This window comes from Crocuta crocuta, unplaced genomic scaffold, assembly GCF_008692635.1.
Source record: "Crocuta crocuta isolate KB4526 unplaced genomic scaffold, BGI_CrCroc_1.0 scaffold134, whole genome shotgun sequence".
NCBI classification, from domain to species: domain Eukaryota; kingdom Metazoa; phylum Chordata; class Mammalia; order Carnivora; family Hyaenidae; genus Crocuta; species Crocuta crocuta.
The window spans coordinates 3,300,301-3,325,859 of record NW_027530183.1 but is presented as its reverse complement, the minus strand read 5'-3'; the positions used below and the strand labels follow the sequence as shown (position 1 = coordinate 3,325,859).

The 25,559-nt window shown below is 39.7% G+C and overlaps 1 long non-coding RNA gene across 3 annotated transcripts; it reads left to right on the top strand.

Moving 5' to 3' along the window:
- The first annotated feature begins 78 nt into the window (after positions 1–78).
- Positions 79–22,054, top strand: LOC144232300 (uncharacterized). 3 transcript variants are annotated; one of them, XR_013335357.1, is made up of 7 exons: positions 79–767; positions 2,680–2,762; positions 7,046–7,220; positions 12,782–12,891; positions 13,551–13,698; positions 18,509–18,648; positions 21,623–22,054. It is a non-coding gene; the product is annotated as an uncharacterized LOC144232300 (long non-coding RNA). The 3 variants fall into 3 exon arrangements; XR_013335356.1 differs by lacking the exon at positions 18,509–18,648; XR_013335358.1 differs by lacking the exons at positions 79–767; positions 2,680–2,762; positions 18,509–18,648 and adding an exon at positions 5,676–5,954.
- Positions 22,055–25,559: the final 3,505 nt, after the last annotated feature.

Below are 25,559 nucleotides of genomic sequence, written 5' to 3'. Positions count from 1 at the left end.
GGGAGCCTTGCGTCACTCCGGGGCCTCAATAAAGGGCTTTGTGGTGACGGCCCCGCCCTCCAGGGGCCCTGGGAACCAGGTCCCTGACGGGGTCCCGCGGGGGCCTCCGGGTTAAGCAAGCGAGACAAGCACACACTTGACGGAACCAAACTTACGAGGGAAAGAGCTGTAAGCGAGGCCTTTCTCGCTGAAAATGACACTTTTCCATGTCAAGAGGTTGAGTTGAAGCGACCTGGGAACTTCGTTTTGGGGCCCATTGAGGGGCACCACTTAAAGAAACGTGCTCAGCTTTGACCTGTTCTCTTTGAGCGATGCTCACTGGTGACGCCTGAGGAGAGAGCGGAAGCGCTGTTAATGTTCTCTCTCCCTAGTGGGTCAAGACAGCTATAAACGCTAAAGCCCCAAACCCGAATGAGGTGTGTTACGTGTTCGTCGTGGTAAGGGCGAGACAGATTAGAAAAATTGGCCTGATGGACCAGTTTTTGAAGTCATTACGCTGTGGTGATTCAGGATGAATCTGTATTTTTATATGCCAAATAGTCATCGCTTAAACATCAAATGAAAATGGCTTACCTGTGCATTTTGCTGAAGGGCCATGAAGTCAGAACTGGTTTAGAATTTTAGTTCCACCACTTGCTAACTTTAAGGTCTTGCCTATGTAAATTCTCTAACCCTCAATTTCTCCGTCTATAAACAAGTATAATACTCTAGGTCTTGCAAGGTCATTGCGAAGATAAAAGATTTGTCTGTAAATTCTCTGCCACATGGTAAGTGCCTAATCGTCTAATTTTGAGCCTAGTAACAACTTTATGACATAAAGTCATAAAGCAAAGGATACTTTGCAAAGACATAAGCAAAGGATACTTAACTCCAATTGTGGAGAGGAAGAGTGAACTAAAGATAGGGGACTGCCCCAGGTGACAGGTCATGAGTTACAGGCCCAACAGTACCTGGACAGGCTACCTCTGATACTAGCTCCTGCCTAATTAGAATAGACTGGTAAGCTTGAAACCAGCTTTTTGCCTCCTAGAAACTGGAAGGAGAAGACTCCTTTGCTCTTTAACACTTCTGTTCTAGCACCACTGGAAAAGGAGCCACCATGAGTGAGAGTGGATGCTAGTATTTAACACAAAAAATGGTGAATCAACTAATGGACTGTAAATCAATGTAGTAGATTTTGACCTGAATTTTTTCATAGGGTAATATAGAATGAGGTGGAGGGTGGGGAATGAGAGTACATCATGCAAATAAGCCTAAGTATTGTTTTGTGGGACTTATATTTTTGTTATCCATGTGGACTCTTTCTCATGCCTTGGTGTGTATGCTGTTTCAATGTAAACTATAGTTCTCACAGTGGGTCTAAAAAGTTTGAAAGCCACTAAGATCATTTCATTGTAGAGATGAAAAAAGTGGAGACCAGGTTGTTAATTGAAATCATACCTAGATGGACCAGAGATAGGCCACTTTAGAGTTGAATTGATACATGGAGCCATGGCCTGTTCTCTTTTTAAGAGAAGAAATCAAGATCCAGGGAGAGGATATGATGTGTCCAGGGCCCCACTGAGACAGGTGAGACAGCCTGTGGTTTCTCCATGTGGGAACTTCATTTCCCATATGTGTTTGTTTTCTGAGAATTATATTATTTACTAACTCATTCACTTTGAACAATTATGGTGGAAGTTACAGAATATGACTTTTTTTTAATGTTTATTTTTTAGAGAAAGACAGCACAGGTGGGGGAGGGGCTGAGAGAGAGAGGGAGACACAGAATCCGAAGCAGGCTCCAGGCTCTGAGCTGTCAGCACAGAGCCCAACATGGGCCTCGAACCCACAAGCAGTGAGATCATGACCTGAGCCAAAGTCAGACACTTAACTGACTGAGACACCCAGGCATCCCCAGAATATGATTTCTGAGACCAGGTCACAGAAGGTTTGTGGCTTCCTTCTGTGGTCTCTGTTGGATCACTAACCCTAGGAGAGATCAGAGCCATGTTAGGGAATACTCAAGCCACCTTGTGGAGAAATTCACATGCAAAGGAATCAAAGCCTTTAGCCAACAACTGAGGAGGTTCTGAGGCCTCATGCCACCAATCATGTGAGTGAGCCAGCTTGGAAGCAAAGCTTCCTCAAAAAAGCTGCATCAAGCCTTCAGATGACTGCAGCCCCAGCTGATATCTTCACTGAAACTTCATGGGAGATCCTGGGTCAGAACCATCTAGCTAAGCCAGTTCAGGATTCCTGACCCTCAGAAAATATAAGATAATAAATGCTTATCATTTTAAGCCATCAACCTTTGCAGTATTTGTTACAGAGCAACAGATAACTAATGTAACACTAAGTGTCTTATAGTAGAAGGAATATTTTACACAAAAGAAAATAGCCATATTTTTCTAATTGAGATTAATAGTTTGATTTTTTTAAAAAATGAACAGTAAAGGGGCACCTGGTGGCTAAGTTGGCTGAGCATCCAGCTCTTGGTTTGGGCTCAGGTCATGATCCCAGGGTCATGGGATCAAGTCCCACTATTGGCTCTGTGCTGAGCAAGCCCCCTGGTTGGGTTTCTTTCTCTCTCTCCCTCTCTCCCTCTCCCTTGCTCATGCTCTCTCTCTCTCTTTCTCTCTAAAATAAAAAAATTAAAATTAAAAAATAAATGAACAGTAAAACATTACGCTTTTACAGATTCTTTCTGGGCAGCCAATTTTGCTAAATCTCATCTAGGACCAGTTAAGATCTTTAAAAACTGTCAACACAGAAAATATATGGTAAGTACCACTCTTCCATGTCTTTATTTTTTTTAATGTTCATTTATTTATTTTGAAAGAGAGTGAGCATGGGGAAGGTATCAGGGAGAGATGGAGAGAGAGAATCCCAAGCAGCAGGTCCCTCTTCTCAGTGCAGAGCCCAACACAGGGCTCCATGTCATGAACTGAGAGATCATGACCTCAGTCGAAATCAAGAGTCAGACGCGTAACCAACTGAGCCACCCAGGCACCTCTCCCACATGTATTTAAAAACAAAAATAACACTAAATCACCCTACCCCCATAATGACAATTTTAGTATTTTCTTTTGAAATATCAAATCACTTCTAAACATTTCTGACTGCCATGAACATTTCTGCCTTCCACCATCCCTCCACCCTCCTGTCCTTCTCTTCCCTTCCTTTCTTTTCTCTATGATATCTCTCCCAGTGCTATCCTGATGCCCTGCACACATCTTCTTATTGGGTAAGCCTTCAGGGATCTCTATTCCAGAAAGTTGGCAGGTTTCATTTAAATTGATTAAGAGAGCATTGCTGCCACCTACTGTTAAAACTAAGGTACGAAGAGGAGTGCAAAGAGACATGATAATAATTATAACAAAAAAACAATACTAGTGCAATGTTTACTAAACTTTGGGCACTGTTCAAGGCACTTCATATTCATTGATTCATTTAATTATCAAAGAAGAGATGGCATTATCAATTTAGTAGTGTGATTTTAAGGGTATTAGAGAAGTAAAAACTGAGGTACCACAAGTATGAATAACTTTTCCAAGGTCACAGGACTCAAGACTATGCAATTCTGATATTTCTCTCTCTATCATACTATACATTCTCCCAGGATTGTAATTAGGGCAGTGTTTTAAGGTGTATACTTGTAAATTTTTTTGCACTGCCCTGTTCAAATACTCTGTTAATTTCTCATCATATATATATTAACAGAATATGGTTGGACACCTGCTCCATGCCAACAGTCATTCTTCTCCATATCATCTGAGCCTCACAGTTTAGAGGAGAAGAGAGTAATAGTTTCCCTAGAACAGTTAAGGAAACAAAAGATTTATAGGGCTATTACATGATTTGCTTACAATTATACAACTAGTAAAATGGAGAACCTAATTTAACCCAGGTCAGTTTCACTCCTGATCTATCTCCTCTGAGGATGTGGAATAAATAAAAATTTTAAAAGAAAAAAAATTTTAAGGATCATGTTTTTAGAAGTTCCACCTATGGGCACCTGGGTGGCTCAGTTGGTTAAGCATCCGACTTCAGGTCAGGCATGATCTCATGGTTTGTGGGTTCAAGCCCCACATCGGGCTCTGTGCTGACAGCTAGCTCAGAGCCTGGAGCCTGTTTCGGGTTCTGTATCTCCCTCTCTCTCTGCACCTTTCTTGCTCTATCTCTCTCTCAAAATAAATAAACTTTTAAAAAATATTTAAAAAGAATTACTTTCATTTTTTCCTATGGGGAAAGATTATTGCTTTAAAATATTGTTTATAAAAATGTTACAACTTTGATAATTATATTAAACAGTACAACATAGGGGTTCCTGGGAGCCTCAGTCCATTGAGCACCCAACTCTTGATTTTGGCACCGGTCATGATCTCACAATTTGTAAGTTTGTCCTCCACATCAGGCTCTGCCCTGACAGTGTGGAGCCTGCTTGGGATTCTGTCTCTCCCCCTCTCTCTCTGTCAATTTCCTGCAGCCCATCTCTCAAAATAAATAAATACTTTTAAAAAAGTACAACATTGTGTCCCCAAAAGCCACAAAGGCGTTTTATTTTAAAACATGATCTTAAAAGAAGTGATGTGTAAAGCAGCAACGTGACATACATAACTAATGTCACAAACCAAATTACATCTCCCCAAACTTAAATGTCGGAGCCCTAAACTGCGCCCACCCCAATGTGACTGTATTTAGAGAAGAGGCCCTTACAAAGATAATTAAGGTTAGGGGCTCCTGGGTGATTCAGTCAGTTAAGCGTCTGACTCTCAATTTCAGCTCAGGTCATGATCTCACAGTTTGTGGGTTCAAGCCCCATGTCGGGCTCCATACTTGCAGCATGGAGTCTGCTTGGGATTCTTTCTCTCCCTCTATCTGCCCCTCCCCTGCTCATTCTCTCTCCTCTCCTCTCTCTTTCAAGATAAATAAACATTAAATTTTTAAATAAAAAAGTAAAATTAATTAATTAGAGAAGAAGATAATTGAGGTTAAATGAGGTCATTAGGGTAGGACCTTGATCCCGTAAGACTGGTATCCTTAAAGGAGGACACCAGAAGTGCACACAGTGGCATGGCCACATGAGGAAACAGAAGAAAGTGGCCACCTGCCAGAGAGGAGAGAGAGGACTCACCAGAAACCAGCCCTGTTGGCACCTTGATCCTGGACTTCTAGCATCCAGAACTGTGAGAAAATAAATTTCTGTTGTTTAAGCTCCCCCCACCCAACCACCCCCAGTTTGTGGTATTCTGTTGTGGCAGCCTGAGGAGACAAATACAGCTACCAACCCAGAGTCACTTTTGTTCCTATTCTTTTATTCCTTCTTACCCTTGTCCCCCTCCCCCCCTCAAAAAAACTGAGGTGTGATACATTAAATGATATATAGTATAGATGTGGTTGTTTAAAAAACATGTCCACAAATCCTTTGATACACCTCCCTTCAAGAAGAGGAGCTTAGGGGTGCCTGGGTGGCTCAGTCGGTTGAGCGTCTGACTTTGGCTCAGGTCATGATCTCACGGTTTGTGGGTTTAAGCCCTGCGTCGGGCTCTGTGCTGACAGCTCAGAGCCTAGAGCCTGTTTTGGATTCTGTGTCTCCCTCTCTCTCTGACCATCCCTGCTCACACTGTCTCTCTGTCTCAGAAATAAATAAAACATTAAAAAAAAAAAAAGAAGGGCTTAATTCCCCTCCCCTTGAGTGTGACCCACAGAATAAAGTAAAAATGATGATGTATGACTCAGACCACTCACTTTGGGAGAAGCCAGCCACCATGTTGAGCAGTCCTATGGAGAGACCATGGAATGAGGAACTTAGGCTGCAAGTCAACAGCTGTAGGAGCGAGCCATCTCAGAAGGAGGTCCTCCAGCCCCAGTCCAGCTCTCAGATGACTGCAGCCTTTAACACACCTTGAGTGCAACCTCATTCGAGATGCTGAGCCAGAAACATCCAGCTAAATTCCTGACTGACAGAACTTGTAAGATAACATGTTTATTTTAAGCCACTAAATTGGAATAATTTGTTACTCCAATAGGTAATTACTAGGGGCTAGATTACTCTTACATAAGAAAGAGATAAAGAGACATAGAAGGAAAGATCTGGAAATGAGGATTTAGGGAGAGAAAGAAGCAGAAAGAGAGTATAGTGAAGAGAATTTTATTTGGAGAGACAGGATGAGGTTAGGGCAACTGATATATGAAATGGGACTCTGGGGACAGAGAGATGTTAAAAGGTATATTTAAGAAACTTTGTTGTGCTCAACAACCAAAACATGGAAAGAGCCTAAGTGTTCATCAACGGACGAATGGATCAAGAAGATGTGGTTAAGCTATATAATGGAATACTACATGGCAATGAAAAAGAATGAAATCTGGCCATGTGTAGCAACATGGATGGAATTGAGGGTGTTATGCTGAGCGAAATAAGTCAGGCAGAGAAGGACAGCTACCATATGTTTGCACGTACAGGAGGATTAGGAGGAACTTAACAGAGGACCGTGGAGGAGAAGAAGGGGGGAAATGGGAGAGGGGGAGGGAGGCAAACCATGAGAGACTCTTGAATGCTGAGAACAAACTGAGGGCTGATGGGTGTGGGGGGAGGGGAAGGGAGTGATGGGCATGGAGGAGGGCACTTGTGGGAAGGAGCACTGGGTGTTATCTGGAAACCAACTTGACAATAAACTATTTTAAAAAAATCCAAAAAAAAAGAAACTTTGTTGTGCTATTTGGTATAAATCTCTCCCTTATGTTCCTAAAAAACTTTAAGTAAAGATCTATATATCTTTAAATTATAATAAATAATAATAATCCGACTTGCCCAGTGATTTAATGTGTCCTTGGGCTCATGAAGGACTTATGTAGATCAACCCTAGTAATTTGATCCTTCTTTAACTAGATACTCAGTTTCCCAGTTTTTCTTATTGCTCAGAGCCACGGACAAAGCTTTGGCCAATGATACTTAAGGGGAAGTCTACCGGGAGCCCCTGGGAAATATTTTGCTTCCTGCTGAGGAGAGAAACACCCTTAAGAATTCACTAGCATTTCCTGACTGTTCTTCCTCTCTTGCAAGTGTGTTGAAAAGTTGTATGAGGCCACTGTTGTGTGCCGATGAGAAGTTAATTGTGCTGATGGGAAGGCATCAGGCAGTGGCGGCTGAGTATAAGGATAGAAAGCACCTGGAGCCACGGAGACAGCCTGAGTGGCGGCGTTGAACCTGGAGTGGCTTGTTCCAATCTCCTTATTAGGTAAGAATATTAACACTCTTTTTTGCTTAAGCCACGTAAGCTATAACGAATATGGTTTTCTGTAATTTGTGGTAAAAATCATTCTTAACTGATACTCAAGATGAATATTTGCTTAAAGATGGTGCCCTCAAGGGGCACCTGGGTGGTTCAGTTGGTTGAGCGTCCAACTTCGGCTTAGGTCATGATCTCTCTGTTCCTGAGTTCAACCCGTGTTGGGCTCTGTGCTGACAGTTCAAAGCCTAGAGCCTGCTTCAGATTCTGTCTCCCCCTTTGTACCTCCCCTGCTTTTGCTCGTCTCTGTCTCTCTTCCAAAAATAAATAAACATTAAAAAATGCTTTTTACAAAAAGATGGTGCCCTCAAGCTGAGCCACATGATATGTGTGAACCTGAGACATACTTCCCGAGTTCAAAATCCCCTTCCTCTTCAGCTAGTAGCCTTCCAGCCAGGGAGTTACCTCAGTGCCTCTAGGATAGAGATAATTCTACTTTCATCAAGGAACTGTCATGACCATTAGTTGCCTCGCCCTAATTATTATACAACAAATATAAATTCTCATTATTTTAAGAGTTTAAAACCCAAAAACTTAGTATTAAAAATCTTCCAAAAACCACACTATCCTCATAAAATGTGAAGTCTATCAACTCCAAATTTAGGGCCTATAGATATTCCACTACTGTACATAATCACCATATCTTGGATGGATATGAAGTGACTTTGGTTTTTAATTCTTCAATGAAGAAAATTTCAAATCTGTACAAAAGCAGAGATTCATACACTGAATCCCCATCTACCCATCACCCAATGTCAGCAGCTTATCAAGAGATTTCAATCTTGTTTAATTTTGTCACTTTCCCCATAAATACTGAGTGATTTTTTTTAAGTTTATTTATTTTAAGAGAGAGAGCATGAGTGGGGGGAGGGGAGAGAAAGAGAGAGAGAGAGAGAGAGAGATTGGATCCCAAGCAGGCTCCTCACAGCCAGCACAGAGCCCAGTGCAGGGTTCAATCACATGAAACATGAGATCATGACCTGAGCCAAAATCAAGAGTTGGACACTCAGAGGACTGAGCCATCCAGGCATCCTGTAACTTTTTTTTTTATCACATTTTTAAAAATATTTTTATCTTATTTCTAGGAGAGAGAAAGAGGGAGACAGCGTGAGCAGGGGAAGGTCAGAGAGAGAGGGAGATACAGACTCTGAAATAGGCTCCAGGCTGTAAGCTGGCAGTCAGCACAGAGCCCGCCGCGGGGCCCGAATGACAATGGCCCCATTGTTCTGGAAGGCAGTTCCCACCACCCCCAGGTCCCCTGAAGTTCCCATTACTGTTTGATGCACCTGCATACATTCAGTCTGCAAACTAGGGCTGCCTCGGATGGGCCCATTAGAAGAGTCCTGACCACCTCAAGGGGTATGAAGGCTCCCTGGCCTTGAGAACCCAGACATTTCCCAGGAAAGGCTTGCAACAGCAATAAGCTGGGAATGAGTTCAAATAGTTAGGAAGGAGTGATTCTGAAATCAGTGTTTATTAGCAAAGAAAGCTTTCTCTTTTTTTCTGTTTCTCTCTCCAGAAGACTGTGTCTAAACTGGGCTTCAAATATAAAGTAGGAAATCTACTAATTCTTCTTACAGGGGGTTTGTGGATTCAAAGCAATCAAGTGGGAGAGACGCCTTGGTGGCTCAGTTGGTTGAGTGTCTCACTTGGCTTAGGTCATGATCTAACTGTTTAAACCTGCATCACACAGGTTAATCTGTAGGGGCAGAGTTGGTTGGGGGAGCGTGAGGAAGGAAGCCCAGGATTCTGCATTTTAAAGAGGCTTCTCAGGTGAAGGTTTACTCCTAAATTTTAAGAACCACCCACCTGAGGAATGACAAGATGTTCTCTTAGATGGACTGTGGCCTGGAGAATCTACTTTTGCTGAATCTCATGAAGCTACTTTGGGTGTATGTTCATGAGGAAACCACAATCCCAAGAACTCAACTAAAGAAATGAGAAAAAGACAAGATACTGAGAATTGGAATTGAGTAATAACTAATAATGGTTCCACATTATTATTGCACTTGCAGTGCAAGTTTTCGTACATATAGATGCTCTATAAATACCCATTAAGTTGACTTGAATGTATTCCCTTTGGAGAGCCATACTTTCAACAAGGACTTCCATAATTTTTTCCTGGTGGTGTTTGGACAAGCATACATGTGTGCACAGGGAAGGGGCAGAAGAGGTGGTGGTGAACAAAAGTGGGTTTGATAAAGTAAGAAAATAAAATTTAATGAGTTGCTAAGCAGACTTCAGTTGTAAGTTAGGGAAAATATAACTACAAGTTCTAATTTGGGTTTACTTCCTCTTTTGCCCCAGAATCTTAAGCAAGCTACTTTCATTTCTCTATTTCTTTTAAGGAATATGCCTTGTGGAATTATTTTAAGAAGTAAGTAATCAGAGATTGGAAAGCACCTTTTCCTCTTAGCCAAAATTGTGAAGAGAATCTCCACCATCTGGCATCAAGGCCAGTTCAATGAGACAAGTAGTTTCTTTCTTCTTTCTATAAACTAAAGATCATTGAGTAGATGTTTTTTGAGGATACATTTATGTGCTAGAAGCTATGACCTCTGGGATAGCAAACAAGATATAGTTACTACCTACTATTATTGAAGAAGGAACGAAATCAAGTGAAAAGCGGAAGTTGAAGGATCAGGGTAAAATCACGGGCCAGCCTTCCTTTAGCGCGCTGGCAGAGATGGCCAAGGTGAAGCATGCAAAGCCAGCTGGGAATCCAGGCACTTCAGCTATCAGAGTGGAACAGCCCAGCCTGGAGTCACTTCTGGTCAGCAGGGCCTGCACTTGAGAAAATAGCCTAGTATGGGGTAGGAGAGAGCAAGAACATCTGGAACAAGTCACCAGCGTGGTAGAGAGTGGGCATGACTGAAATATGCAAACTTCTGTGTGTTCCCTCCAGAACATGGCAGCTCTTTCCCTACCTACCAAATCGCATGCTAGCTTCTTTTTTTTTTTTCCAACTCTAATGCAAATCATACAAAGAAGGGGATTCTGGGAACTGTAGTTCCAATTTGTCCAAAGTAACACCATACATATAAGGATTTGGGTTGAGAAGTGATAAAAGTTGGCCAGGAGGCCAATGCATGATTAGAGGTGACATAAGCAGGAAATGGCGCCTGGGTGACCCAGTGAGCTGAGCATCTGGCTTTTGATTTCAGCTCAGGTCATGGGATCAAGCTTCATGTTGGGCTCCATGTTGAACATGGAACGTGCTTAAGATTCCATCTCTCTCCTCTGCCCCTTGCCCCCACTCACACTTGCACTCTCTCTCTCTCTTTCTCTAAAATAAAAAAACAATAGGGGCACCTGGGTGGCTCAGCCAGTTGGGCATCCGACTTCAGCTCAGGTCATGATTGTACCATTCAGAGTTCCAGCCCTGCATCAGGCTTGGTGCTGACAGCTCAGAGCCTGGAGCTTATTTCAGATTCTGTGTCTCCCTCTCTCTGCCTCTTCCCCATTCACGATCTCAATCTCTCGCTCTCTCTCTTGCTCTCTCTCTCTCAAAAATAAATAAACATTAAAATTTTTTAAACAAAATAAAAAATAAAAAAATTGAAAGGTGACATAGTCAATGCAAAGATTCTGAGCAAAAGTGCTTGTTGAGATCCCAAGCTGTTTGTAACTCCTCAGGACTTCTCTAAGTCCTGTGTCAGCACTAGAAGTGTCCCGCTTACAGCAAACTGGTTGCATTACATGAAGTCAGCTCATAAATGTAAGTCTGATACCCCAACACAGTGACCAGGGGTACAACAATTACAGATGATCACTGAGGCTTCTGTCTCAGTGTCACACAACAGCTATTAACAATTACTTTAAGATTTAATTTTTTATCAGATTCAGGTTTATGAGGTCTAGAATGCTTATCTGTTCAAATATTTATCAATGCTTACTATACACCACGTGGAAGAAGTGTGACATCCTACTAGTCTCTGCACCAACCAGACACACGCCCTCCTACCTGTTCTTGCTTACAACAACTCAGATCCCCTCCCCAAGCATACCAGATTCCCCACAGTGTGTGCGATAAATAAAACATGGTGATAAGGGAAAGAGAAAACCTGGTGATAAGGGAGAGAGAAAGCCCTCAGGTTTCCAGAAGGATTGGTCATAACCCCTTAAATTAAGATGGTATAATTAAAAATAGCAGAATTTCCAGAGAACCAGTTTATTTTTTTTAATTTTTAATGTTTATTTATTTATTTTTTACAAATAGTTTATTGTCAAATTGGTTTCCACATAACACTCAGTGCTCATCCCCACAAGTGCCCTCCTCCATGCCCATCCCTCCTCCCCCCCACATCCATCAGTCCTCAGTTTTTGTCAGCATTCAAGAGTCTCTCATGGTTTGCCTCTCTCCCTTTCCCCCACCATTTCCCCCCTTCTTCTCCCCCTTGTTCCTCAGTTAAGCTCCTCCTAATCCTCCTATACGTGCAAACATATGATATTTGTCCTCCAGAGAACCAGTTTAAATAAAAAAGGAGGATTTAAAATGAGGAGACTTTCTTACTTCACAAGATACAAGAGCAAGGAATGCAACCAGTCCTTGGAGAGGGACTGAAATCAAGAAGTAGAAAGCCAGCCTGCTCTCTCTGTCCCTCCCCTGCTTGTGCTCTGTCTCTCTGCCTCTCAAAAATGAATACATGTTTTTAAAAAAAAATTTTTTAAGGGAGGGTTCCTAGGTGGCTCAGTCAGTTAAGTGCCCAACTTTGACTCAGGTCATGATCTCACAGTTAGTAGGTTCGAGCCCTGTGTCAGGCTCAGTGCTGACAGCTCAGAGCCTGGAGCCTGCTTAGGATTCTGTGTCTCTTCTCTGTCTCTACCACTTCCCTGCTTGTGCTCTGTCTCTCTGCCTCTCAAAAATGAATAAAGTTTAAAAAATTTTAAAAAAAAAAGAAGGAGAAAGCAAGGAACACTTCATTCCATCTCATTGTCTGCTCTCTCTTCTGCATTTGCTCCTTCTCCCTGCAAATGGATTTCTCTGTTCCTCAAAGTACAAGATGGAATATGGCTGCCCCTCTTGAGTTGTAAGTGATAGTTTGAAGCAGATGGAGATTGCCTTTCTTTTAGTCCTAATACCAAATAAGGAGAGAATCTGATTGGTTAAACTTGGGTTCAATATTCTCTCCTTGAACCAATTAGCCTTGGTGGTAATGGGAAATCAGGAGAGCTTCAGTACAAACCTGCAGGCAGGACCCCATCTCGATGGGTAAGGGAGCATTGGTGTCAACACTCTGACTTTACTTACAGAGGATACAAGGTTAATCTAATGCTAGCCAAGTGTGCAGAGATAAATGACTTCTTAGGGAGACTTCAGAAGTCAAGCATACTACTTTTCCTACAGTGACAAGAACAGCAGGAGCCAATGCAAAGTCAGAAGCCTAATGATATGAGCATTGGGGACACTGTAATCAAGTCAGGATTAATGAAACGAAGTATGTCCAAGAGTGTAGCACACACTGTTGATTCCGTTTCTAAACCATTTCCCTTCTTCCTTGCTCTTACAGCCCTGGTTTTCTTCAGGTATCTGTGCTCCTCCATTTGGTCATGTGCATGTGTTCCAGCTACTTCCGAAGCTCTTAAAGGTGAATCCTGATTAACCTAACCAACCAAGGTAGTAAGTACCATTCCTTTATCTTTGATTTAGGCTTGGGCAGGTGATATTTATTCTCACCAATGAGACATGAGGTAAAATCAACTGGGTGTTTCTGGGAAAGATTTCTTTATTCCTAGAAAAGATAACAACAAAGAGATCTTTTCCTCTTTAAACTTTCTTGTATTTGGATATTGGATATACGTGGAATTGCTCTAGCCATCTTATAACCATAGGGAGAGCTATTCTAAGGAAAAAAAGAGAAGGGAAGAGCTAGAAATGGAAAGTCTGGGGCCAATGGTAATATAATTTATCAGTGAATTAACTATCGTTGGAGCCATTATGCATTTGGACTTCTTATATGAGATGCACTTTATTTTTTAAGCCACTTTGAGTTGATTTTCATTTATCTGCTGCTGAAGGCAACCCAACCAAAACAGGGGATATGGTGGGAATTAAGGCAAAAAAGACAAGCAGATAAGATCTCACAAACAGAAATGAGTCAGAATGAAGTGAGACTTCTCAACAACAACCCTGAATGCTAGATGATATTTTAATGGAAAAGATTTTCCAATATAGAATTTTCAGACCAGCCAAATTATCATTTAAGTATGAAAGTAGAATAGGAATATTTTAATACACAAAAGGTCTCAAAAATTACACATGCACTGAATTCTTTATAGGAAACCGGAAAGAATGTGCTTCTCCAAAATGAGGGAGTAAACCAAAAAAGAGAAAGACATGGAATCCAGTGCACAAGAACCTCCCTTATGAGAGGAAGACATGGAAGCCAGTAGACAAGACCAGACCTCTATCACAAGGGGAAGACAGGTAAACAAATAAGACCTTCATCATGGGAAGTGAAGAAAGGTCTCAGGAAGATAATCATGGGCAAACTTTGAGGGTACTTCTCTAAGGGGAAAAGCACCTTTGGCATCTGGCAGGATGTGTGGACAGGAAAGATGTGAATGTGGGTGTGTGTAATAAAAGTGTGAAATTTTCAGTAGTAGAAAGCCCATAGATACCTAAATTTTTAATTAAGTTTTTTATTTTAATTCCAGTATGGTTAACACACAGTGTTATATTAGTTCCAGGTGTACAAGATAGTGATTCAACAATTCTGTATATTATATAGTGTTCATCTTGATAAGTTACCAATCACCCATCTCCTCACTCACCTCTCCTCTGGAAACAATCTGTTTGTTCTCTATACTTAAGATTCTATTTCTTGGTTTGTCTCTCTCTCTAAATTCCACATATGAGGGAAATCATGGTATTTATCTTTCTCTGACTGACTTATTTCACTTAGCATATACTTTGTAGCTCTATCCACATTGTTGCAAATGGCAAGATTTCATTATTTTTATGGCTCAATAATTATATATGTGTATACACACACACACACATCAACTTTTCTTTTTATTTTTTTTAATTTTTTTTAAATGTTTTATTTATTTTTAGGAGAGAGAGAGAGAGAGAGAGAGACAGCGTGAGCAGGGGAAAGTCAGAGAGAGAGGGAGTCACAGACTGAAACAGGCTCCAGGCTCTGAACTGGCAGTCAGCACAGAGCCCGATGCGGGGCTCGAACCCACGAACTGTGAGATCATGACCCAAGTGAAAGTCGGACGCTTAACCGACTAAGCCACCCAGGCGCCCCTCACATCAACTTTTCTTTATCCATTCATCTATTGAGGGACATTTGGTCTGCTTCCATAATTTGGCCATTGTAAATAATGCTGCAATAAACATAGAGGTGCATGTATCCCTTTGAATTAGTGTTTTCATATTTTGGGGGTAAATATCCAGTAGTGCAATTTCTAGATAGTAGGGTAGTTCTATTTTTAATTTTTTGAGGAACTTCCCGTACTATTTTCCACAGTGGCTGCACCAGTTTGCATTCCCACCAACAATGTCTGAGGGTTCTTTTTTTTTTTTCCACATCCTCACCAACATTTGTTGTTTCTTGAGTTTTGGGGTTTTTTTTTAATACTGGAAAGAGAGGGAGAGAATGCAAATAGGGATGAGGCACAGAGAGAGGGAAAGAGAGTCTTAAGCAGGCCTCATGCCCAGCACAGAACCCCATGTGGGGCTTGATCTCATGACAATATCATGACCTAAGCCAAAATCAAGAGTTGGATGCCTAACCAACTAAGCTACCCAGGCACCTCTCTTGTGTTTTCTATTTTAGCCATTCTGACAGGTATGAGATGGTATCTCATTGTAGTTTTGTTTTGCATTTCCCTGATGACAAGTAATGATGAGCATCTTTTCATGTGTCTGTTGGCCATCTGGATGTCTTCTTTGAAGAAATGTCTGTTCATGTCTTCTTCCCATTTTTTAATTGTAATTATTCATTTTGGGGGTGTTGAGTCATGTAAATTATTTACATTTTTGAATACTAACACTGTATTAGATATGTCATTTGCAAATATTATCTACCATTCAGTAGGTTGTCTTTAATTTTGTTCATTGTTTCTCTGGCTGTGCAGAAATTTTTTATTTTGATCAAGTCCCAGTACTTTAAGTTTTCTTTTATTTCTTTTGCATCAGGATACATACCTAGAAAAAGGATGCTATAGCCAGTGTCAGAGACATTACTGCCTATGTGGTCTTCTAGGATTTTTATGGTATCAAGTCTCACATTTAGGTCTTTTTTTTTAAGTTATTATTTATTTATTTTGAGAGAGAAACAGAGAGAGTGAGCAGGGGAGGGTCAGAAAGAGAAGGAGAGAGAAAATCTCAAGCAGGCTCCCCACTGTTAGCCTGAAGCCTGATGCGGGGCTTGAACTCACAAACCACGAGATCATGACCTGAGATGAAACCAAGAGTCAGACACTCAATCAACTGAGCCATCCAGGCACCCCCACATTTAAGTCTTTAATCCATGTTGAGTCTATTTTTGTGTATAGTATAAGAAAGTGGTCCAATTTCATTCTTTTGCATGTAACTGACCAGTTTTTCCAACACTGTTTGAAGGGACTATTTTTTCCCTTTGGATATTCTTTCTAACTTTGTCTAAGACTAATTGACCATATCATTGTGAGTTTATTTCTGGTTTTTCTATTTTGTTCTATTGATCCATGTGTCTATTTTGGCACCAGTGCTGTGTAATGTTTTGATTCCTATAGCTTTGTAATATAACTTGTAGTCTGGAACTGTGATACCTCCAGTTTTGTTTTTCTTTTTCAAGATTGCTTTGGCTATTCAAGGTCGTTTGTGGTTCCATATAAATTTTAGGACTGTTTGTTCCAGTTCTGTGGAACAAATCCAGTTATTGTATTTTGTTGGGGATTGCATTGAATCTGTAGACTGCTTTGGATAGTATAGACAGTTTAACAATATTTGTTCTCTCAATCCATGAGCATAAAATGTCTTTCTTTGTGTTGTCTTCACTTTCTCCCATCAATGTTTTATAATTTTCAGAGTACAAGTCTTTCACCTCTTTGGTTAAGTTTATTCCTATGTACTTGTCTATTTTTGGTGCAGTTGTAAACGGAATTATTTTCTTCATTTCTCTTTCTGCTGCTTTATGATTAGTGTATAGAAATGCAACAGGTTTCTGTACATTGATTTGTATCCTGTGACTTTACTAAATTCATGTATCAATTCTAGTGGTTTTTTGGTTTTCTATATATAGTATCATGTCATTGGCAAATAGTGAAAGTTTTACTTCTTCCTTACCAATTTGGATGCCTTTTTTTCGTTTCGTGGTCTGAATGCTGTGGCTAGGACTTCCAGTACAGTGTTGAATAAAAGTGGTGAGCATAGACATCTTGTCTTGTTCCTGACCTTAGGGAGAAAGCTCTCAGTTTTTCCCCATTGAGTCTGATGTCAGCTGTGGGTTCTTCATGTAAGGCCTTTATTATGTTGAGATATGCTCCCTCTAAACCTATTTCACATGAATGCATGTTGTACTTTGTCAAATGCTTTTTCTGTATATATTGAAATGATCATATGGTTTTAATCCTTTCTTTTATGGATGTGATATATCATGTTGATTTGTGAATATTGAACCATATTTGCAACCTGGAAATAAATTCCACTTGATTGTGGTGAATGATTTTTTTTAACGTATTATTGGATTCCATGTGCTAATATTTTGTTGATGATTTTTGCATCTATGTTCATCAGTGATATTGGCCTTTTTTGTGGTATCTTTATCTGGTTTTGCTATCAGGAAAAGCTGGCTTTGTAGAATGAATTTGCAAGTTTTCCTCCCTTTCTATTTTTTAGAATAGTTTGAGAATAACTATTAGCTGTTCTTTAAATGTTTGGTAGAATTGGCCTGTGAAGCTGTCTGGTCTTAGACTTTTGTTTGTTGGAAAATTTTTTAATTGAGTAGCAACTTAAGCATTTTACGTAGAAATATGGAGGAAGATATGAAGATAATCAACAAGAGTGAAAACTGTAGCCTGCAAGGAGAAGGAAATTGTGATGGACAGGAGACTGAGCCACACTCTTTATTTTGCTATGGGCATTTTAAACTGTGACTTAAAACATTTAGTGACAGGATATAAAAAGAAACAATCATTGCAAAAGGAAAAGGAAGGAAGGCTTAGGTGAAAAGTTTAGGCGGAGGGGTGCCTGGGTGGCTCAGTCAGCTAAGCATCTGACTTTGGCTCAGATCATGATCTCACAGTTTGTGAGTTCAAGCCCCACATCAGGCTGTCTGCTGTCAGCATGGAGTCCCCTTCAGATCCTGTCTCCTTCTCTTTCTGCAACTCCCTGGCTCATGCTTTCTCTGTCTCAAAAATAAATAAAAACATCAAAAAATTTTTTAAAAAGTTTAGGCAGAAATGTAAAATATGGTTGCAAAGGATAGAGAGTGAATGGCTTCTGTTGGTTGTAGCTGGTTGTATAGCAGAAGGTGCTTGAATGCCATCTGAGGAAGGCAGGCTTTATCATGGAAGAAATAGGATTTGAGGAGTTGCAGTGTGGGCATGATATAATCAGATTAATCCTTGGAAAAATGGAACTTTCCATAGGGCAGGATAGAGCATGGTTTGGAGATGTAATAACTAGGGGCAGGAAGACCAGTTAGAAAGTTTTTCACAAAGTAATCAAGTCAGAATGGAAGGCTGGAACCAGAGTGGTGGTGAAGAGAAGCAGAAAAACTGTGGTGAAACTGAGAAGAAAGGCTTGGTGAATTGGCTATTGTGGGAGGAAGAAAACTGAGAAGACTCTGATTTGAGCAGCAGGGAGATCCCAGTGGCAGCCCATTTCCATAGGAATTTCCCCAGTTCATTAGTTCTTTGGAATAAAATCACATTGGCACAATTCCTCTCATCCCGCCCCATCTGGCACCCCACTCTTCAGACTATCCAGCACGTGGGCCAGATCTCCTATCACAAATTTTATTAAAGGCTTAATTAACACAAAAGCATTACATATTAATTTCATAGCTGGTATATGGGACTGAAAAGCCCCTGGAACTCCACCAAGTTCCTGGTCTTCTGAGCTTAGATGAAGATTTTGGAAAGTTTTCAGAATCTTTTTGTTTTTGTTGATTTCATTATTTATTTTCACTACTACAATATGCCTTCCCTGGTGTTCCCAGTAAGAATACTGTGTGCTGGCAATGTGCCAGGCATTTGACTTACTTTTTCCCCTTCTATTTTTTATTGTCCTATTTACAAATGAGGAGCTGAGGCTCAGGAAATATTAAAGAACCTGTGGTCAATACATCACTTAGCTGATAAATCCAGAGCTGAGATCCAACTCACTCTTGCTGTGGATCCAAAGCTTGGTCCCCAAGACACTACAGGCCTGTGTGCCCCCAATGTAAGTAGCCCACTCTGCCTTCCTGAAATGAACAGCCTCCCAATAGTCAATGCCCACCTTCAGCCTTATGCAAGCTACTTCACCTGCTCTCAGAATGGTATTTAGAGACCAAGACCAAGATCTGGGGACTGGTTTTACTCATTGCTATTGAGATGTCACTACTCCCAAGTTCTTTCAGGAGACATTTCTAATCAATACATGTGTGCACATATGTATATATGTACATGTATATGTGAATACATATATTTGAATATATGTATATTTATATACTGATCTTTCTATATTAAAAACCATGAGTTTATCTCAATACCTCCAATTCTGATTCACCACAAATATTGTTCTAGTTTTTTTTTTTTTTTTTTTTAAAGAGAGAGAGCATGCACATGAGCAAAGGAGGAGGCAGAGGGCGAGAGAGAATCTCAAGCAGGCTCTATACTCAACACAGAGCCCAACATGGGGCTTGACCCCATGACCCTGGGGTCATGACCTAAGCCAAAATCAAGAGTCAGATGCTTAACCAACTGAGCCACCCAGGTGCCTCTCTACCTTTCTATACTTTTAATCCATTCTCTAATCATAATAAACCTGGCCCTTATTATCCTTAACATTTTATCAGTATTTCTGAATATAATCAATCTCCCATTACAATGCTCCACTATCCTCTCCCCTATGCAGATACCCTCCTCATCTCATTTGTTTACCAATACTCTATTCCAGGCTACTCTACCCTCAATGTGAAATCCCTCTCATGCATTTGGGCGCTCAGGTGCACTTAGCTGCCCCTGACATAAATACCCTTCATTGCCCATTCAGGTTCTTACTCCCTACGCCAGGTTGCTCCCATGTGTGGGTGCCTTCCTTCCTTTTTTAGGCTCCAGCACCCAATTCTGAACCATCCGCATGCATGGATATTCTCCTAACTTCTATGGGTTCTAACCTTTCACATTTGGCCACCCGTGAATAGATGTCCTTCTCACCTGATTCAGGCTCTGATGTCCCATGCTTGTGAGTCATTTTTTTTTTAAACATTCTTAGGACTCACCTGAAGTACCTGCGATATCTTATGTGTAAAAGAAACAGAGGTAAGCTTGAGATAAACTTTCTTACCAAGTACCAGGTTTAAAAGCCACAAGTATGGCAAATAAATAAAAATTAAAAATAAGTTGTACACCTGAAGTCAACTATACTCAAATTAAAAAAATATATTATTAAAAAAAGCAGCAAGGGTGGCATATTAAAAATCAAGTGACAGGAGCGCCTAGGTGGCTCAGTCGGTTGGGCGTCCAACTTCAGCTCAGATCATGATCCCACAGTTTGTGGGTTCGAGCCCCATGTTGTGCTCTGTGCTGACAGCTAGCTAAGAGCCTGGAGCCTGTTTCGGATTCTGTGTCTCCCTCTCCCTCTGACCCTCCCCAGCTCGCTCGCTCTCTCTCTCTCTCTCTTTCTCAGAAATAAATAAAATCATTAAAAAAATTTTTTTTTACCAGACACTATTTTCCATTTATTGTCTTAATTATTGTCTTTTTTTTTTTTTACAAATAGTTTATTGTCAAGTTGGTTAAAAAATTTTGTAAACTGAAGTGACATATGGAAAAAATAGATAAATTGGACTTCAAAAATTTTAAATTTGTGCTTCAAAGGACACTATCAAGAAACTGAAAAGATAACCACAGAATGGAGGAAATTGCTTATATATTATATATATTTGAATAAACGTTCTTCCAATAAAGATGTACAAATGGCCACCAAGTTTATGAAAAGATACTCAACATCATTAGCCATTAGGGAAATACAAGTCAAAACCATGAGATACCACCTAACACCTACTAGTATGACTGTAATATTTTAAAAGACAGATAATAAAAAGATCAGGCTAAGAAGTAGAGAAATTGGAACTTTGGTGAAAGTGATATAGCTGCTTAGGAAAACAGTCTGGCAGTTCCTCAAAAAGTTAAACAGTGTTACTATTTGACCCAGAAATTCCACCCTTAAATATATACTCAAGAAAAACAAAAATATATGTCCACCGAAAAATGGTACCCAAAGCTAGAAATAATCAAAACATCCATCAATGAGTGAATGGGATAAACAAAAAAGTGAAATATCCATACAATGGAATACTATTCAACCATAAAAAAAGAAATTAAGTACTAATACATGCAACAACATAGATGAACCTTAAAAACATTATGCTAAATGAAAAATGCCAGTCACAAAAGATCACATATTATATAATTTTATTTATATTAAATGTCCAGAATACAAAAATCTGTAGAGACAAAAAATAGTGTTTGCCTAAGGCTGGTGGGGATGGGGGAATTAAGGGAGATGAGATGATAGCTAAAGGATACAGAGTTTTCTGGGGTACCTGGGTAGCTCAGTTGGTTAAGCGTGGGACTCTGGGTTTTGGCTTATGTTATGATCTCATGGTTCATGAGCTTGAACCCCATGTCAGACTCTGCACTGACAGCACAGAGCCTGCTTGGGATTCTCTCTCTCCCTCTCTCTGTCCCTATCCCACTCACACTCTCTTAAAATAAAGAAATGAACTTAAAAAATAATAAAGTAAAGTTCATGGTGATGATGGTCACACAACTCTGTGAATTACAAAAAACTATTGAATTGTGCATTGTAAATGAGTGAATTTTATGGTATGAACTATATCTGAATAAAGTCATTTTTTAAAAAAGCTCCCTATATGATGAGGAGGTGAGGAAGAGGCTTTACCAATTTCCATTTACTCTTCCTACACAACCCTGTCTTTCATATACCCAGCCATCCTTGAATTCAAGTCAGTGTCCTCCCCAGGGGCTAATCACCAGGTCTCTGCAATGGCCTCTGTTTTCTGCAATGTTTTTATATATGTTTTCTTGTCAAAATAAACAATAAAGGGAAAGGAAAAGGAAAAGATATAATAAATATCTATTATTTTCCTCTATCACAAACTTCCTCTTCCTCTCCTTTTTTATTTCAGAGCCCTGTGTTTCCTTGGGAAACTGTCCCACCCCACTTTTAGTACTCATCATTCGAGTGCACCTGAACCCACTCCAAATTCCAGGAAGGATCAGATGACATTGGCTTACACTGATCAACATAAGTACCACAGTCTGGCTACAGTGATTGGTGCAAGAAGAAAGAAGGAATCAAGTTAACCCAAACAACATATAGCCCAGAACCTTTGGGAGAGTTTATAGCAAAAGAAGTTATTTCCATCTTGGGACTGTGAAGACATAATGAAACTCCAGAGAACAGGAGATGGGGCACATCTGACCCAATGAACAGAACCAAGCAGGAGATGAAGCAAGATAGCTTCCTAAAACCTATTCCAAGCATCTGAATTCAGCCATGCTAGAAGTGACATCTACTTATGGATTTTAAATCTACAAGAGTTAATAATTCCCCCTCCTCTTTCTGTTTTGTTGTTTTGTTTAATTCTGTTTGAATTGAGCTATCTATAATGTGTGAATGAAAGATTACTCCCAGATACAGACATATACCAAAGATCAACTATAATAGGAAGGAAGATGTCCACATGGAAAAACAGGGTAATCGTAGATTGAGCCCTATGTTTAGTAGATAACAGGTTTTATCTTTTTTTGACCATCTACTTTATGGACCTGAGAATACCAAGGCTCATGGTCACACTTAGTCAATGAAAGAGCCATGACTTAAACTCTGGTCTTCTGACTCCAAACTCTATTCCCTTTATGACACTCTGCTACAAAATTACCGCACATAACTACGTAATATAAAACAATGTATATGTGTATATATTTATATATTTATACCTACCTCAGCTATGTCCTCCAAACTCTGAGACAGCAGTATAAGGGAGAGTCAGATAGGAGTCTGTCAATGGCAACCTCCCAAATATCTTCCGTGTGACCCTTCTATCCCCACCGTCACTGTCTATGTTTAGCTCTCTCACCTTCCAAGTTCCTTGCTGAAAAAAATGCTACAGTTTCTTCTCTTAATACATATTTTTATCTTTCATATTTATGCTCTTAAATAATCTTTAGTTTACCTTTGTACATGATATTAGGAAGAGATCGAGTTTTATTGTTTCCACATGGCAACCTAGTTTCTTATCGTTTTGTTAACAACATCCAGTATTTATTATTGCATCTTTGTAATATGCCCTAATATCTGATAAAGCGAGACCTACTTTTTATTCTACTTTTCCAAGGTTGACTTAGCTATTTATGGACCTTTACTCTTCTCTATGAGTAAGTTTATCAAGTTCCTATACATTTTTAACCAAAATTTTGATGGAGTCTGCACTGAATTTATAGACTAATTTGGGAAAGTTAATATCTTTATAATAAGTTATCCCAGAAGCGCCTGAGTGGCTCAGTCAGTTAAGTGTCTGACTCTTGGTGTTGGCTCAGGCATGATCTCACAGTTTGTGAATTAGAGCCCCACGTCAGACACTGTTGTCAGCCCAGAGCCCACTTCAGATCCTCTGTCCCCATCACTCTCTGCCCCTCCCCCACTCATGCTCTCTCAAAAAATGAAAAAAAACATGATAAGTTATCCCACCCAAATGCATGGAATATCTTCTCACTTGTTCAGATCATCCTCTGGTCCTAGCTCCTTTATTACAGTTTGATATTTTTCTCCATAAGTATATTGATGCAAATTAAATGGTATCTTTTCTTAATTTTTTCTAGTTTATTGTCTTTGATGTAGAGAAATGAAACTAATTTGTATATGTTGTGTTGGTATCAGAAACATTGTTCAACTCTTATGCTGATGAGTTGATGATTTCATTCTGTTGGTTGTTCTTTATAGATGATTATATTATCTGGAAAAATATTACAGATCTACCTCTTCTCTTATATCCCATCAGCTTTTTTTTTCTTTCCTAATACCATTGATCAAGACAGCAATATCATCAGTAATATTAGACACTGTTTTCCTTTTCCTGATCTCAAAGAAATATAATTAAGATTTCTCCATTTATTTTCATGTTCACTGCTAAGTAATATTTACTACACATTAATTATACTTTAAAACTTGGGTAGAAATCTGAACACCTGCCTGGTTCATTTGGGAGAGCATGCAACTCTTGATTTCAGGTTCATGAATTCAAGCCCCATGTTGGTTAAAAAAAAAAAAAAAGTTAGTACTCAAAAAAAAAATAACAAACTTGGGTAGAAATTATCTGTATAACCATGCAGACCTTGAGATTTCATTATGTTTTGTTTAATCCTTATTGATCTTTTCCAGTTCCCTCATTCTTCTCGCATTATTTTCGCAGTTCTGTGTTTCTTGGGTTTTATTTCATTTAATTTAAGTTTATTTTATTTTAAGTTCATTTATTCATGGGAGGAAGAACCAGTGGGAGAGGTAGAGAGAGAGGGAGACATAGGATCTGAATTGGGCTCTGTGCTAACAGCAGAGAGCCATGTGTGGGTCTGGAACTCATGAAACATGAGATCATGACCTGAGCCGAAGTTGGACGCTTAACTAAGTCCTTCATTTAGGTTTTAAAATGTATTTACCTATAGGAGTGCTTGGGTAGCTCAGCTGGTTAAGCGTCTGGTTCTTGAATTTGGCTTGGATCATGATCTCATAGTTCATGGGTCCGAACCCTGGGTCAGGCTCTGTGCTGGCAGTACAGAGACTGCTTGGGATTCTGTCTCTCCCTCTTTCTCTGCCCCTCCCTCACTAACTCTCTCTCTCTCTCTCAATCTCAAAAATAAATAAATAAAAGCTTTAAAAATGTATGTATATATACTTATTCATAATATTCTTTTATTAAGTTTTATTTTCTGTTGAGACTGTGGTTAATTCCCCCCTGTTCATAGTGTTATTTATTTGTATTCTCTCTCTCTCTCTCTCAGTCTTGCCAGGAATTGCATCTCATCCAATATTTCATTACTATTTTCTATCTTTTAAAAAATATTATTGCTTTTATTTATTTATTATTTATTTTTATTATTTGCTTCCTTCTTGTTTCTTTGGATATTACTATTTTTTCAAATACCATAATTAAATGCTTGGTTGCTTTGTTTTAAAACTATTCTGTTTCTTAATACATATATGTAAATTATAATTTATTTCTCTAACAACCGCTTGGGGCACCTGAGTAGCTCAGTCGGTTAAGCGTCCAACTTTGGCTCAGGTCACTATCTCACGGTGCGTGGGTTCGAATCCCGCATCAGGCTCTGTGCTGACAGCTCAGAGACTGGAGTCTGCTTCAGATTCTGTGTCTCCCTCTCTCTCTGCTCCTTCCCTGCTCATGTTCTGTCTCTGTCTCAAAAATAAATAAACATTAAAAAAAGAAAGAAAGGAAGAGAACTGCTTTAGCTGTGATCCAAAAGTGCTTACATGTAGTATTTTCATTATCATTAAAAAAATTTTAATGTTTATTTATTTTCGAGAGAGATAGAAAGGGAGAGAGACACAGCACGAGCATGGGAAGGGCAGAGAGGGAGAGATGGAGACAGAATCCCAAGCAGACTCCAGGCTCTGAGCTGTCAGCACAGAGCCTGATGCAGGGCTCGAATTCATGAATCACGGGATCATGACCTGAACCGAAGTCAGATGCTTAACCAACTGAGCCATCCAGGCGCCCTTCATTGTCATTTATTTCTAAGTACTAAATTACTCTGCACTTTACTTTTTAATATAAAGGTTATTTAGAAATATGTAACTTAATTTTCAAATATGTGAAATTGTATCTATCTTTTTATAATTAAATCTTAACTTCATTGCAATATGCTTAGACAAAACTCTACTCAGAAATCACCCTAATGGGCAGTGGGAAAGGGAAATCCTCTCAATAGGATTGTCTACTGCACTAAACTCAGTAGTGTCCTACCCCTAAGTGCATGTCCACCCAGAACCTGTGAATGTGATCTTTTTTGGAAATAACATCATTGCAGATGTAATCAAGTTAAGATGAG